Here is a 17,337-nt window from a genome sequence, read left to right as displayed (position 1 = left end):
ACTGGACTTCAGATAGGCCTCTCAAAATGTCCCATTGGAAGTGAGAGTTTCCGTGTCCTGTGCATGAGTGCCGATATACCTCCACCATCCCATTCAGGGATGCAGAAAGCTGCGAACAGAGTTTGTGATAATATAAAATCTCAGAACACAAAGGATATGAGAGCCAGGAGGGTGGAAATAAGGGAAATAAATAAATACAGGGGAACAAATTTAAATAACATTAGTTTATCAACTGATGCAATGTACAACAATCCACTTTGTTCAGGTGTTGGGAAAACCCCTTTTCAGCCAGCCACTCAGGTAACCTATGTGGCCACTGAGAACCAAACTAGTGATCATCAAATTTTGGCTTTAAACACAAAATCAAAGCTCTGTTCAAAGCACAGTTTAGTTGACAACATTTCTTGTGTCAACAACCCAGACTGCACATCTGATTTGCACATGTCAGAATCAATTGGTAATGAAAAACAGTTAGCTGCAGAGTGTTTCAGGGACTTAAAGAAAGATCAAATTGAGGTAGAATTTTTGACAACAGATGCTGACAGTGCAGCTCACACAGCTCTCTCTGAAATGTATGAAGCAGGTGATATGGATGTTTCCCCACAAACTTTTCTCGATACACGGCATCTCTCGGCCAGCCATAGAAAGTTTATTAAAAATTCTAAATTTGTTGTGGATATGATGCCTGCTAGAACCAAAAAAGACAAACAAAGTTTGGCAAATACATTTTCTTTAGACTGTGCATCCAGATGTGCAGCTGAGTTCTCAGCTGCTTACTCAAGTCATGCAGGTAACCTGACAAAGTTGAAGACATCTCTTTCATGTACTTCTGATGCTATTGCAAACTGTTACATGGGTGATCACAGAAAATGTAGAAGGCAGTCATTTGTTTGCAAGGGGGAGAAGAAAAATTGGTTATTGCAAAGTAAATATTTAGATAAAAACTTCAAAATTGGAAACAATGAAACTAACTTTCAAAATTTGAGAAAATGCACTGATTTTCGTCTCGGCCCGAACATGATCGAAAAGACGCAATTCAACCTCAATAGTCAAAAGTGTGAGGCAACAAACAAGGCATTGCGCCGGTCATTACCTCGCGATACCACCTTTGCTCGTAACTTCCAAGGTAGAGCTCACAGTGCTGTTCATAGCGTCAACTGCCAGAGTCCGGTAAAGTCAATTCGCAATCTTCGATTAGGGCTTGGCTGTGCTGTCACTGCAAAAGGAAAAATAGATGATGAGATAAGCAAAAGTCATAATAAAGTACTTAAAGCTAAAACATACAAGAAATCACAGAAAAGTAAGGACCGCCGTGCAAGGAAAAAGTTAGAACTATTCAAACTCCATCATTGTAGAAAAGTTCATTATTCGAAAGACATGTTATTGAAAAGAAATGCATATTTGAGAAATTTACACCCAAAATAGGATAATCCATCTTAAAAATTGCCCCAAACAGAAAGATATAATGATCAGATACATAACTTACACCAAACAGTAGGGTTTATGACTTTTGGTGCACAAGCCCTGTTGTCGACAGTGAAGTCTCTCCATGTTAATTTCATGGGACTCTACTTTCAAATGCTCAACATTCACACAAGAGGCGTTATGACAGAGATGGCTCACTTCAACTTTGTTGCCAAAGTTGTCAGTGTTGCTAAAACCATCTGGAAGGCATTTATGCACAATGCAGAGGGCTATTCTGTGAGCTCTCTCCTCTGTCCGCGCCTTTGACGGCCACAAAAAGAAGCAACGACCATAGCCCTGCTTATCACGGCAGCCCAACCATTCCTTACAACCCCATTTCCCACTCGCTTCACCCATTTTGCGTTCAAATTTGCCTCTACAATTATCCCAAAAGGTCTCCATGGCAATAGATATACAGAAAAACATATAAATTAGGAAATGCTGAAATATGCACTTACCCTACAGGTTACACACAACCAAATGTTTTCCCATAGACTTCTATAGTAACGTTATAGCTTTTTAAAAAACAACTAGGCATTCAACAGCCATAACATTTACATATGTGCACAGTCTGGCCTTAAAGCTGCAATAAAAACACAAATTTTGGCTAGTTTACCCAGCTCCTTTTCCGAGTACAGGAAGCTGAACACACCAACCCCAGTTCCGCACCAAATATCACCTGCTTGAAAATATCTGTGCTCACATAAAGCACAAGTCATCTTGTTCAAAAAGTCAGCACCAAATATTGAAAAATATGGGCAGTTTTAATTACTGGATGGATGTGCATTTAAAAGACATAAAAATCTTACACAATATCATCCAATCACAGCCTGCATATGTCTCTTGATCTGTACTGAAGGCTCCCTACGAAAACCGCACTGTCACAACCAGTTCTGATTTAGTGTAGTAGAACCTGTAGACACAACTGTCTAAAACTGCACTTGTCAAATTTGTGATGTATTCATTGTAAATAGATGTAGCTTCTTGGAAACAAATGGAAATTGTTTCAAGTTCAATACTTTTTCCTATCTGACAGGTCTATATGACACCCATATACACATATCTGATGTACCAAAAGAGCTGTGAGGGTTAAATTATTTAGATTTTGTCAACTGATTACAAAATGAACTTCTGTTTTAATAAAGAACTTTCTATGACAGTACACAGGCCTTTATTGTTTATTCTTGTTTCACACAAGGATGGGTTCACAGGTCAATTCCATGGTTGCCAGACGCTGCTTCGAACATATCCCCCCAAAAGTATCTTTTCGACCCCGTATGATAGACAATACTTGGAAATTCAAAGCAAATTAGGCTTTCATATTTTTAATTTATTAATGGTAAGTTGTTTGCTGACCTTTGCTGATAACAACTGAGGATAGCAAAGTCTGGTACATAACATGGAATTTGGTTGTGACACTAATAAGCTTAAGTCATAAAAGAAGCTGGACTCAGTGAGCTTGCTGGAACTGGTACCCCTGCCTTGTTTACATAGGCCAATATATAAATGACAGGTCCATATTTGGTATTTTAACTATGGGAGGTCAAGAACCAATGTTGATGCTTTCATTCCAAAGAAAAATTCATAGTGTCAACATCTTGAACCTACTCTTGAAACATGGGGAGACATCGAAGGAATTCGATAACATCTTTTAGAATGGGACATAAAGCTTGGAATTCAGGCAAAAAATTCACCAGTGAAAAGCAAAGCAACTTTAAAGTGCCAAAAACTGTCAGGTTGACAACTGAGCTCCACAAGAAAGTGTGCAGTGTAGGGGTGGCTGGTGTCCAGCAAGTTCAAACACTGACAAGTGAACCGTACCGTCTATTAAGGCCAAGGAAGGAAAACACCCCTGAGGAGGATAAGAGTACCCTGAAAACAAAAAGTGAAAGGTAATAACACTTTAAACTATTTATTCCTTTGGCCTAGACTTTGAAATACTTGTAGGGAATACAAGATGCTCACTGCTAAATGATATGGGTGGATAAACTTACCAAGTTCAAGTATTTGTCCTTTAACGAGATCACTTAATAAAAGTTTAATATAATGGACAGTTTTCAGTTATTAGGTACAGCAAGGGATCAAATTCTCATACATATATGAGTGGTTTGTTCAATACCATATAAAAAACAGTGTTGTTACACCCTAATTAAGGGCTTGAGGGGGATAGAAATAGAATATGCATTTGATCTGCCAGGGGAGATAATTCAGAAATGTCGAACACTATCACATACTTAAAAGGCTTATTTAGAAGTTTTCAAAGTAGTCAATGGGTTTTCTTTAATCTGCAGGACTGCTGCTGATGTTTACCACCTGTTGCATGTTGGAGAGACTGACAAACTGTACAATGAGGCATTCCGCCAGCACGCCAAGACTTCGCCTATGTGTAAGGGGGACATTGTCATGGACATAGACAATGAACAGCAGTGGGGACTTAACTGGATAGAGAGACTTAAATGCACTGACTGTACATACCTGTCAGAGTACCATAAACTGTACAAGGAGGTAGAGGGTAGTGGAATGAGAAGGGGACGTCGATCTTCCACTGCCAATACTGGACTTCAGATAGGCCTCTCAAAATGTCCCATTGGAAGTGAGAGTTTCCGTGTCCTGTGCATGAGTGCCGATATACCTCCACCATCCCATTCAGGGATGCAGAAAGCTGCGAACAGAGTTTGTGATAATATAAAATCTCAGAACACAAAGGATATGAGAGCCAGGAGGGTGGAAATAAGGGAAATAAATAAATACAGGGGAACAAATTTAAATAACATTAGTTTATCAACTGATGCAATGTACAACAATCCACTTTGTTCAGGTGTTGGGAAAACCCCTTTTCAGCCAGCCACTCAGGTAACCTATGTGGCCACTGAGAACCAAACTAGTGATCATCAAATTTTGGCTTTAAACACAAAATCAAAGCTCTGTTCAAAGCACAGTTTAGTTGACAACATTTCTTGTGTCAACAACCCAGACTGCACATCTGATTTGCACATGTCAGAATCAATTGGTAATGAAAAACAGTTAGCTGCAGAGTGTTTCAGGGACTTAAAGAAAGATCAAATTGAGGTAGAATTTTTGACAACAGATGCTGACAGTGCAGCTCACACAGCTCTCTCTGAAATGTATGAAGCAGGTGATATGGATGTTTCCCCACAAACTTTTCTCGATACACGGCATCTCTCGGCCAGCCATAGAAAGTTTATTAAAAATTCTAAATTTGTTGTGGATATGATGCCTGCTAGAACCAAAAAAGACAAACAAAGTTTGGCAAATACATTTTCTTTAGACTGTGCATCCAGATGTGCAGCTGAGTTCTCAGCTGCTTACTCAAGTCATGCAGGTAACCTGACAAAGTTGAAGACATCTCTTTCATGTACTTCTGATGCTATTGCAAACTGTTACATGGGTGATCACAGAAAATGTAGAAGGCAGTCATTTGTTTGCAAGGGGGAGAAGAAAAATTGGTTATTGCAAAGTAAATATTTAGATAAAAACTTCAAAATTGGAAACAATGAAACTAACTTTCAAAATTTGAGAAAATGCACTGATTTTCGTCTCGGCCCGAACATGATCGAAAAGACGCAATTCAACCTCAATAGTCAAAAGTGTGAGGCAACAAACAAGGCATTGCGCCGGTCATTACCTCGCGATACCACCTTTGCTCGTAACTTCCAAGGTAGAGCTCACAGTGCTGTTCATAGCGTCAACTGCCAGAGTCCGGTAAAGTCAATTCGCAATCTTCGATTAGGGCTTGGCTGTGCTGTCACTGCAAAAGGAAAAATAGATGATGAGATAAGCAAAAGTCATAATAAAGTACTTAAAGCTAAAACATACAAGAAATCACAGAAAAGTAAGGACCGCCGTGCAAGGAAAAAGTTAGAACTATTCAAACTCCATCATTGTAGAAAAGTTCATTATTCGAAAGACATGTTATTGAAAAGAAATGCATATTTGAGAAATTTACACCCAAAATAGGATAATCCATCTTAAAAATTGCCCCAAACAGAAAGATATAATGATCAGATACATAACTTACACCAAACAGTAGGGTTTATGACTTTTGGTGCACAAGCCCTGTTGTCGACAGTGAAGTCTCTCCATGTTAATTTCATGGGACTCTACTTTCAAATGCTCAACATTCACACAAGAGGCGTTATGACAGAGATGGCTCACTTCAACTTTGTTGCCAAAGTTGTCAGTGTTGCTAAAACCATCTGGAAGGCATTTATGCACAATGCAGAGGGCTATTCTGTGAGCTCTCTCCTCTGTCCGCGCCTTTGACGGCCACAAAAAGAAGCAACGACCATAGCCCTGCTTATCACGGCAGCCCAACCATTCCTTACAACCCCATTTCCCACTCGCTTCACCCATTTTGCGTTCAAATTTGCCTCTACAATTATCCCAAAAGGTCTCCATGGCAATAGATATACAGAAAAACATATAAATTAGGAAATGCTGAAATATGCACTTACCCTACAGGTTACACACAACCAAATGTTTTCCCATAGACTTCTATAGTAACGTTATAGCTTTTTAAAAAACAACTAGGCATTCAACAGCCATAACATTTACATATGTGCACAGTCTGGCCTTAAAGCTGCAATAAAAACACAAATTTTGGCTAGTTTACCCAGCTCCTTTTCCGAGTACAGGAAGCTGAACACACCAACCCCAGTTCCGCACCAAATATCACCTGCTTGAAAATATCTGTGCTCACATAAAGCACAAGTCATCTTGTTCAAAAAGTCAGCACCAAATATTGAAAAATATGGGCAGTTTTAATTACTGGATGGATGTGCATTTAAAAGACATAAAAATCTTACACAATATCATCCAATCACAGCCTGCATATGTCTCTTGATCTGTACTGAAGGCTCCCTACGAAAACCGCACTGTCACAACCAGTTCTGATTTAGTGTAGTAGAACCTGTAGACACAACTGTCTAAAACTGCACTTGTCAAATTTGTGATGTATTCATTGTAAATAGATGTAGCTTCTTGGAAACAAATGGAAATTGTTTCAAGTTCAATACTTTTTCCTATCTGACAGGTCTATATGACACCCATATACACATATCTGATGTACCAAAAGAGCTGTGAGGGTTAAATTATTTAGATTTTGTCAACTGATTACAAAATGAACTTCTGTTTTAATAAAGAACTTTCTATGACAGTACACAGGCCTTTATTGTTTATTCTTGTTTCACACAAGGATGGGTTCACAGGTCAATTCCATGGTTGCCAGACGCTGCTTCGAACATATCCCCCCAAAAGTATCTTTTCGACCCCGTATGATAGACAATACTTGGAAATTCAAAGCAAATTAGGCTTTCATATTTTTAATTTATTAATGGTAAGTTGTTTGCTGACCTTTGCTGATAACAACTGAGGATAGCAAAGTCTGGTACATAACATGGAATTTGGTTGTGACACTAATAAGCTTAAGTCATAAAAGAAGCTGGACTCAGTGAGCTTGCTGGAACTGGTACCCCTGCCTTGTTTACATAGGCCAATATATAAATGACAGGTCCATATTTGGTATTTTAACTATGGGAGGTCAAGAACCAATGTTGATGCTTTCATTCCAAAGAAAAATTCATAGTGTCAACATCTTGAACCTACTCTTGAAACATGGGGAGACATCGAAGGAATTCGATAACATCTTTTAGAATGGGACATAAAGCTTGGAATTCAGGCAAAAAATTCACCAGTGAAAAGCAAAGCAACTTTAAAGTGCCAAAAACTGTCAGGTTGACAACTGAGCTCCACAAGAAAGTGTGCAGTGTAGGGGTGGCTGGTGTCCAGCAAGTTCAAACACTGACAAGTGAACCGTACCGTCTATTAAGGCCAAGGAAGGAAAACACCCCTGAGGAGGATAAGAGTACCCTGAAAACAAAAAGTGAAAGGTAATAACACTTTAAACTATTTATTCCTTTGGCCTAGACTTTGAAATACTTGTAGGGAATACAAGATGCTCACTGCTAAATGATATGGGTGGATAAACTTACCAAGTTCAAGTATTTGTCCTTTAACGAGATCACTTAATAAAAGTTTAATATAATGGACAGTTTTCAGTTATTAGGTACAGCAAGGGATCAAATTCTCATACATATATGAGTGGTTTGTTCAATACCATATAAAAAACAGTGTTGTTACACCCTAATTAAGGGCTTGAGGGGGATAGAAATAGAATATGCATTTGATCTGCCAGGGGAGATAATTCAGAAATGTCGAACACTATCACATACTTAAAAGGCTTATTTAGAAGTTTTCAAAGTAGTCAATGGGTTTTCTTTAATCTGCAGGACTGCTGCTGATGTTTACCACCTGTTGCATGTTGGAGAGACTGACAAACTGTACAATGAGGCATTCCGCCAGCACGCCAAGACTTCGCCTATGTGTAAGGGGGACATTGTCATGGACATAGACAATGAACAGCAGTGGGGACTTAACTGGATAGAGAGACTTAAATGCACTGACTGTACATACCTGTCAGAGTACCATAAACTGTACAAGGAGGTAGAGGGTAGTGGAATGAGAAGGGGACGTCGATCTTCCACTGCCAATACTGGACTTCAGATAGGCCTCTCAAAATGTCCCATTGGAAGTGAGAGTTTCCGTGTCCTGTGCATGAGTGCCGATATACCTCCACCATCCCATTCAGGGATGCAGAAAGCTGCGAACAGAGTTTGTGATAATATAAAATCTCAGAACACAAAGGATATGAGAGCCAGGAGGGTGGAAATAAGGGAAATAAATAAATACAGGGGAACAAATTTAAATAACATTAGTTTATCAACTGATGCAATGTACAACAATCCACTTTGTTCAGGTGTTGGGAAAACCCCTTTTCAGCCAGCCACTCAGGTAACCTATGTGGCCACTGAGAACCAAACTAGTGATCATCAAATTTTGGCTTTAAACACAAAATCAAAGCTCTGTTCAAAGCACAGTTTAGTTGACAACATTTCTTGTGTCAACAACCCAGACTGCACATCTGATTTGCACATGTCAGAATCAATTGGTAATGAAAAACAGTTAGCTGCAGAGTGTTTCAGGGACTTAAAGAAAGATCAAATTGAGGTAGAATTTTTGACAACAGATGCTGACAGTGCAGCTCACACAGCTCTCTCTGAAATGTATGAAGCAGGTGATATGGATGTTTCCCCACAAACTTTTCTCGATACACGGCATCTCTCGGCCAGCCATAGAAAGTTTATTAAAAATTCTAAATTTGTTGTGGATATGATGCCTGCTAGAACCAAAAAAGACAAACAAAGTTTGGCAAATACATTTTCTTTAGACTGTGCATCCAGATGTGCAGCTGAGTTCTCAGCTGCTTACTCAAGTCATGCAGGTAACCTGACAAAGTTGAAGACATCTCTTTCATGTACTTCTGATGCTATTGCAAACTGTTACATGGGTGATCACAGAAAATGTAGAAGGCAGTCATTTGTTTGCAAGGGGGAGAAGAAAAATTGGTTATTGCAAAGTAAATATTTAGATAAAAACTTCAAAATTGGAAACAATGAAACTAACTTTCAAAATTTGAGAAAATGCACTGATTTTCGTCTCGGCCCGAACATGATCGAAAAGACGCAATTCAACCTCAATAGTCAAAAGTGTGAGGCAACAAACAAGGCATTGCGCCGGTCATTACCTCGCGATACCACCTTTGCTCGTAACTTCCAAGGTAGAGCTCACAGTGCTGTTCATAGCGTCAACTGCCAGAGTCCGGTAAAGTCAATTCGCAATCTTCGATTAGGGCTTGGCTGTGCTGTCACTGCAAAAGGAAAAATAGATGATGAGATAAGCAAAAGTCATAATAAAGTACTTAAAGCTAAAACATACAAGAAATCACAGAAAAGTAAGGACCGCCGTGCAAGGAAAAAGTTAGAACTATTCAAACTCCATCATTGTAGAAAAGTTCATTATTCGAAAGACATGTTATTGAAAAGAAATGCATATTTGAGAAATTTACACCCAAAATAGGATAATCCATCTTAAAAATTGCCCCAAACAGAAAGATATAATGATCAGATACATAACTTACACCAAACAGTAGGGTTTATGACTTTTGGTGCACAAGCCCTGTTGTCGACAGTGAAGTCTCTCCATGTTAATTTCATGGGACTCTACTTTCAAATGCTCAACATTCACACAAGAGGCGTTATGACAGAGATGGCTCACTTCAACTTTGTTGCCAAAGTTGTCAGTGTTGCTAAAACCATCTGGAAGGCATTTATGCACAATGCAGAGGGCTATTCTGTGAGCTCTCTCCTCTGTCCGCGCCTTTGACGGCCACAAAAAGAAGCAACGACCATAGCCCTGCTTATCACGGCAGCCCAACCATTCCTTACAACCCCATTTCCCACTCGCTTCACCCATTTTGCGTTCAAATTTGCCTCTACAATTATCCCAAAAGGTCTCCATGGCAATAGATATACAGAAAAACATATAAATTAGGAAATGCTGAAATATGCACTTACCCTACAGGTTACACACAACCAAATGTTTTCCCATAGACTTCTATAGTAACGTTATAGCTTTTTAAAAAACAACTAGGCATTCAACAGCCATAACATTTACATATGTGCACAGTCTGGCCTTAAAGCTGCAATAAAAACACAAATTTTGGCTAGTTTACCCAGCTCCTTTTCCGAGTACAGGAAGCTGAACACACCAACCCCAGTTCCGCACCAAATATCACCTGCTTGAAAATATCTGTGCTCACATAAAGCACAAGTCATCTTGTTCAAAAAGTCAGCACCAAATATTGAAAAATATGGGCAGTTTTAATTACTGGATGGATGTGCATTTAAAAGACATAAAAATCTTACACAATATCATCCAATCACAGCCTGCATATGTCTCTTGATCTGTACTGAAGGCTCCCTACGAAAACCGCACTGTCACAACCAGTTCTGATTTAGTGTAGTAGAACCTGTAGACACAACTGTCTAAAACTGCACTTGTCAAATTTGTGATGTATTCATTGTAAATAGATGTAGCTTCTTGGAAACAAATGGAAATTGTTTCAAGTTCAATACTTTTTCCTATCTGACAGGTCTATATGACACCCATATACACATATCTGATGTACCAAAAGAGCTGTGAGGGTTAAATTATTTAGATTTTGTCAACTGATTACAAAATGAACTTCTGTTTTAATAAAGAACTTTCTATGACAGTACACAGGCCTTTATTGTTTATTCTTGTTTCACACAAGGATGGGTTCACAGGTCAATTCCATGGTTGCCAGACGCTGCTTCGAACATATCCCCCCAAAAGTATCTTTTCGACCCCGTATGATAGACAATACTTGGAAATTCAAAGCAAATTAGGCTTTCATATTTTTAATTTATTAATGGTAAGTTGTTTGCTGACCTTTGCTGATAACAACTGAGGATAGCAAAGTCTGGTACATAACATGGAATTTGGTTGTGACACTAATAAGCTTAAGTCATAAAAGAAGCTGGACTCAGTGAGCTTGCTGGAACTGGTACCCCTGCCTTGTTTACATAGGCCAATATATAAATGACAGGTCCATATTTGGTATTTTAACTATGGGAGGTCAAGAACCAATGTTGATGCTTTCATTCCAAAGAAAAATTCATAGTGTCAACATCTTGAACCTACTCTTGAAACATGGGGAGACATCGAAGGAATTCGATAACATCTTTTAGAATGGGACATAAAGCTTGGAATTCAGGCAAAAAATTCACCAGTGAAAAGCAAAGCAACTTTAAAGTGCCAAAAACTGTCAGGTTGACAACTGAGCTCCACAAGAAAGTGTGCAGTGTAGGGGTGGCTGGTGTCCAGCAAGTTCAAACACTGACAAGTGAACCGTACCGTCTATTAAGGCCAAGGAAGGAAAACACCCCTGAGGAGGATAAGAGTACCCTGAAAACAAAAAGTGAAAGGTAATAACACTTTAAACTATTTATTCCTTTGGCCTAGACTTTGAAATACTTGTAGGGAATACAAGATGCTCACTGCTAAATGATATGGGTGGATAAACTTACCAAGTTCAAGTATTTGTCCTTTAACGAGATCACTTAATAAAAGTTTAATATAATGGACAGTTTTCAGTTATTAGGTACAGCAAGGGATCAAATTCTCATACATATATGAGTGGTTTGTTCAATACCATATAAAAAACAGTGTTGTTACACCCTAATTAAGGGCTTGAGGGGGATAGAAATAGAATATGCATTTGATCTGCCAGGGGAGATAATTCAGAAATGTCGAACACTATCACATACTTAAAAGGCTTATTTAGAAGTTTTCAAAGTAGTCAATGGGTTTTCTTTAATCTGCAGGACTGCTGCTGATGTTTACCACCTGTTGCATGTTGGAGAGACTGACAAACTGTACAATGAGGCATTCCGCCAGCACGCCAAGACTTCGCCTATGTGTAAGGGGGACATTGTCATGGACATAGACAATGAACAGCAGTGGGGACTTAACTGGATAGAGAGACTTAAATGCACTGACTGTACATACCTGTCAGAGTACCATAAACTGTACAAGGAGGTAGAGGGTAGTGGAATGAGAAGGGGACGTCGATCTTCCACTGCCAATACTGGACTTCAGATAGGCCTCTCAAAATGTCCCATTGGAAGTGAGAGTTTCCGTGTCCTGTGCATGAGTGCCGATATACCTCCACCATCCCATTCAGGGATGCAGAAAGCTGCGAACAGAGTTTGTGATAATATAAAATCTCAGAACACAAAGGATATGAGAGCCAGGAGGGTGGAAATAAGGGAAATAAATAAATACAGGGGAACAAATTTAAATAACATTAGTTTATCAACTGATGCAATGTACAACAATCCACTTTGTTCAGGTGTTGGGAAAACCCCTTTTCAGCCAGCCACTCAGGTAACCTATGTGGCCACTGAGAACCAAACTAGTGATCATCAAATTTTGGCTTTAAACACAAAATCAAAGCTCTGTTCAAAGCACAGTTTAGTTGACAACATTTCTTGTGTCAACAACCCAGACTGCACATCTGATTTGCACATGTCAGAATCAATTGGTAATGAAAAACAGTTAGCTGCAGAGTGTTTCAGGGACTTAAAGAAAGATCAAATTGAGGTAGAATTTTTGACAACAGATGCTGACAGTGCAGCTCACACAGCTCTCTCTGAAATGTATGAAGCAGGTGATATGGATGTTTCCCCACAAACTTTTCTCGATACACGGCATCTCTCGGCCAGCCATAGAAAGTTTATTAAAAATTCTAAATTTGTTGTGGATATGATGCCTGCTAGAACCAAAAAAGACAAACAAAGTTTGGCAAATACATTTTCTTTAGACTGTGCATCCAGATGTGCAGCTGAGTTCTCAGCTGCTTACTCAAGTCATGCAGGTAACCTGACAAAGTTGAAGACATCTCTTTCATGTACTTCTGATGCTATTGCAAACTGTTACATGGGTGATCACAGAAAATGTAGAAGGCAGTCATTTGTTTGCAAGGGGGAGAAGAAAAATTGGTTATTGCAAAGTAAATATTTAGATAAAAACTTCAAAATTGGAAACAATGAAACTAACTTTCAAAATTTGAGAAAATGCACTGATTTTCGTCTCGGCCCGAACATGATCGAAAAGACGCAATTCAACCTCAATAGTCAAAAGTGTGAGGCAACAAACAAGGCATTGCGCCGGTCATTACCTCGCGATACCACCTTTGCTCGTAACTTCCAAGGTAGAGCTCACAGTGCTGTTCATAGCGTCAACTGCCAGAGTCCGGTAAAGTCAATTCGCAATCTTCGATTAGGGCTTGGCTGTGCTGTCACTGCAAAAGGAAAAATAGATGATGAGATAAGCAAAAGTCATAATAAAGTACTTAAAGCTAAAACATACAAGAAATCACAGAAAAGTAAGGACCGCCGTGCAAGGAAAAAGTTAGAACTATTCAAACTCCATCATTGTAGAAAAGTTCATTATTCGAAAGACATGTTATTGAAAAGAAATGCATATTTGAGAAATTTACACCCAAAATAGGATAATCCATCTTAAAAATTGCCCCAAACAGAAAGATATAATGATCAGATACATAACTTACACCAAACAGTAGGGTTTATGACTTTTGGTGCACAAGCCCTGTTGTCGACAGTGAAGTCTCTCCATGTTAATTTCATGGGACTCTACTTTCAAATGCTCAACATTCACACAAGAGGCGTTATGACAGAGATGGCTCACTTCAACTTTGTTGCCAAAGTTGTCAGTGTTGCTAAAACCATCTGGAAGGCATTTATGCACAATGCAGAGGGCTATTCTGTGAGCTCTCTCCTCTGTCCGCGCCTTTGACGGCCACAAAAAGAAGCAACGACCATAGCCCTGCTTATCACGGCAGCCCAACCATTCCTTACAACCCCATTTCCCACTCGCTTCACCCATTTTGCGTTCAAATTTGCCTCTACAATTATCCCAAAAGGTCTCCATGGCAATAGATATACAGAAAAACATATAAATTAGGAAATGCTGAAATATGCACTTACCCTACAGGTTACACACAACCAAATGTTTTCCCATAGACTTCTATAGTAACGTTATAGCTTTTTAAAAAACAACTAGGCATTCAACAGCCATAACATTTACATATGTGCACAGTCTGGCCTTAAAGCTGCAATAAAAACACAAATTTTGGCTAGTTTACCCAGCTCCTTTTCCGAGTACAGGAAGCTGAACACACCAACCCCAGTTCCGCACCAAATATCACCTGCTTGAAAATATCTGTGCTCACATAAAGCACAAGTCATCTTGTTCAAAAAGTCAGCACCAAATATTGAAAAATATGGGCAGTTTTAATTACTGGATGGATGTGCATTTAAAAGACATAAAAATCTTACACAATATCATCCAATCACAGCCTGCATATGTCTCTTGATCTGTACTGAAGGCTCCCTACGAAAACCGCACTGTCACAACCAGTTCTGATTTAGTGTAGTAGAACCTGTAGACACAACTGTCTAAAACTGCACTTGTCAAATTTGTGATGTATTCATTGTAAATAGATGTAGCTTCTTGGAAACAAATGGAAATTGTTTCAAGTTCAATACTTTTTCCTATCTGACAGGTCTATATGACACCCATATACACATATCTGATGTACCAAAAGAGCTGTGAGGGTTAAATTATTTAGATTTTGTCAACTGATTACAAAATGAACTTCTGTTTTAATAAAGAACTTTCTATGACAGTACACAGGCCTTTATTGTTTATTCTTGTTTCACACAAGGATGGGTTCACAGGTCAATTCCATGGTTGCCAGACGCTGCTTCGAACATATCCCCCCAAAAGTATCTTTTCGACCCCGTATGATAGACAATACTTGGAAATTCAAAGCAAATTAGGCTTTCATATTTTTAATTTATTAATGGTAAGTTGTTTGCTGACCTTTGCTGATAACAACTGAGGATAGCAAAGTCTGGTACATAACATGGAATTTGGTTGTGACACTAATAAGCTTAAGTCATAAAAGAAGCTGGACTCAGTGAGCTTGCTGGAACTGGTACCCCTGCCTTGTTTACATAGGCCAATATATAAATGACAGGTCCATATTTGGTATTTTAACTATGGGAGGTCAAGAACCAATGTTGATGCTTTCATTCCAAAGAAAAATTCATAGTGTCAACATCTTGAACCTACTCTTGAAACATGGGGAGACATCGAAGGAATTCGATAACATCTTTTAGAATGGGACATAAAGCTTGGAATTCAGGCAAAAAATTCACCAGTGAAAAGCAAAGCAACTTTAAAGTGCCAAAAACTGTCAGGTTGACAACTGAGCTCCACAAGAAAGTGTGCAGTGTAGGGGTGGCTGGTGTCCAGCAAGTTCAAACACTGACAAGTGAACCGTACCGTCTATTAAGGCCAAGGAAGGAAAACACCCCTGAGGAGGATAAGAGTACCCTGAAAACAAAAAGTGAAAGGTAATAACACTTTAAACTATTTATTCCTTTGGCCTAGACTTTGAAATACTTGTAGGGAATACAAGATGCTCACTGCTAAATGATATGGGTGGATAAACTTACCAAGTTCAAGTATTTGTCCTTTAACGAGATCACTTAATAAAAGTTTAATATAATGGACAGTTTTCAGTTATTAGGTACAGCAAGGGATCAAATTCTCATACATATATGAGTGGTTTGTTCAATACCATATAAAAAACAGTGTTGTTACACCCTAATTAAGGGCTTGAGGGGGATAGAAATAGAATATGCATTTGATCTGCCAGGGGAGATAATTCAGAAATGTCGAACACTATCACATACTTAAAAGGCTTATTTAGAAGTTTTCAAAGTAGTCAATGGGTTTTCTTTAATCTGCAGGACTGCTGCTGATGTTTACCACCTGTTGCATGTTGGAGAGACTGACAAACTGTACAATGAGGCATTCCGCCAGCACGCCAAGACTTCGCCTATGTGTAAGGGGGACATTGTCATGGACATAGACAATGAACAGCAGTGGGGACTTAACTGGATAGAGAGACTTAAATGCACTGACTGTACATACCTGTCAGAGTACCATAAACTGTACAAGGAGGTAGAGGGTAGTGGAATGAGAAGGGGACGTCGATCTTCCACTGCCAATACTGGACTTCAGATAGGCCTCTCAAAATGTCCCATTGGAAGTGAGAGTTTCCGTGTCCTGTGCATGAGTGCCGATATACCTCCACCATCCCATTCAGGGATGCAGAAAGCTGCGAACAGAGTTTGTGATAATATAAAATCTCAGAACACAAAGGATATGAGAGCCAGGAGGGTGGAAATAAGGGAAATAAATAAATACAGGGGAACAAATTTAAATAACATTAGTTTATCAACTGATGCAATGTACAACAATCCACTTTGTTCAGGTGTTGGGAAAACCCCTTTTCAGCCAGCCACTCAGGTAACCTATGTGGCCACTGAGAACCAAACTAGTGATCATCAAATTTTGGCTTTAAACACAAAATCAAAGCTCTGTTCAAAGCACAGTTTAGTTGACAACATTTCTTGTGTCAACAACCCAGACTGCACATCTGATTTGCACATGTCAGAATCAATTGGTAATGAAAAACAGTTAGCTGCAGAGTGTTTCAGGGACTTAAAGAAAGATCAAATTGAGGTAGAATTTTTGACAACAGATGCTGACAGTGCAGCTCACACAGCTCTCTCTGAAATGTATGAAGCAGGTGATATGGATGTTTCCCCACAAACTTTTCTCGATACACGGCATCTCTCGGCCAGCCATAGAAAGTTTATTAAAAATTCTAAATTTGTTGTGGATATGATGCCTGCTAGAACCAAAAAAGACAAACAAAGTTTGGCAAATACATTTTCTTTAGACTGTGCATCCAGATGTGCAGCTGAGTTCTCAGCTGCTTACTCAAGTCATGCAGGTAACCTGACAAAGTTGAAGACATCTCTTTCATGTACTTCTGATGCTATTGCAAACTGTTACATGGGTGATCACAGAAAATGTAGAAGGCAGTCATTTCAAGGGGGAGAAGAAAAATTGGTTATTGCAAAGTAAATATTTAGATAAAAACTTCAAAATTGGAAACAATGAAACTAACTTTCAAAATTTGAGAAAATGCACTGATTTTCGTCTCGGCCCGAACATGATCGAAAAGACGCAATTCAACCTCAATAGTCAAAAGTGTGAGGCAACAAACAAGGCATTGCGCGGTCATTACCTCGCGATACCACCTTTGCTCGTAACTTCCAAGGTAGAGCTCACAGTGCTGTTCATAGCGTCAACTGCCAGAGTCCGGTAAAGTCAATTCGCAATCTTCGATTAGGGCTTGGCTGTGCTGTCACTGCAAAAGGAAAAATAGATGATGAGATAAGCAAAAGTCATAATAAAGTACTTAAAGCT

The 17,337-nt window shown here is 39.1% G+C and overlaps 4 long non-coding RNA genes across 4 annotated transcripts; all 4 read right to left on the bottom strand.

Annotated features, from left to right (window-relative positions):
- Positions 1-46: 46 nt before the first annotated feature.
- Positions 47-1,981, bottom strand: LOC125384190. The gene is made up of 3 exons (XR_007223047.1): positions 1,923-1,981; positions 1,094-1,216; positions 47-109 (listed from the first exon to the last, which is right to left on the bottom strand). It is a non-coding gene; the product is annotated as an uncharacterized LOC125384190 (long non-coding RNA).
- A 2,082-nt stretch (positions 1,982-4,063) lies between these two features.
- On the bottom strand, positions 4,064-5,998 carry LOC125384189. The gene is made up of 3 exons (XR_007223046.1): positions 5,940-5,998; positions 5,111-5,233; positions 4,064-4,126 (listed from the first exon to the last, which is right to left on the bottom strand). It is a non-coding gene; the product is annotated as an uncharacterized LOC125384189 (long non-coding RNA).
- A 2,082-nt stretch (positions 5,999-8,080) lies between these two features.
- LOC125384188 lies at positions 8,081-10,015 on the bottom strand. The gene is made up of 3 exons (XR_007223045.1): positions 9,957-10,015; positions 9,128-9,250; positions 8,081-8,143 (listed from the first exon to the last, which is right to left on the bottom strand). It is a non-coding gene; the product is annotated as an uncharacterized LOC125384188 (long non-coding RNA).
- A 2,082-nt stretch (positions 10,016-12,097) lies between these two features.
- LOC125384187 lies at positions 12,098-14,032 on the bottom strand. Its single transcript, XR_007223044.1, has 3 exons — positions 13,974-14,032; positions 13,145-13,267; positions 12,098-12,160 (listed from the first exon to the last, which is right to left on the bottom strand). It is a non-coding gene; the product is annotated as an uncharacterized LOC125384187 (long non-coding RNA).
- Positions 14,033-17,337: the final 3,305 nt, after the last annotated feature.

The sequence above is a fragment of the Haliotis rufescens genome, unplaced genomic scaffold (genome assembly GCF_023055435.1).
Source record: "Haliotis rufescens isolate VD_foot unplaced genomic scaffold, xgHalRufe1.0.p SCAF_287, whole genome shotgun sequence".
NCBI classification, from domain to species: domain Eukaryota; kingdom Metazoa; phylum Mollusca; class Gastropoda; order Lepetellida; family Haliotidae; genus Haliotis; species Haliotis rufescens.
Note: the sequence above shows the minus strand (reverse complement) of the source record. Positions and strands in the feature narration are given on the sequence as shown.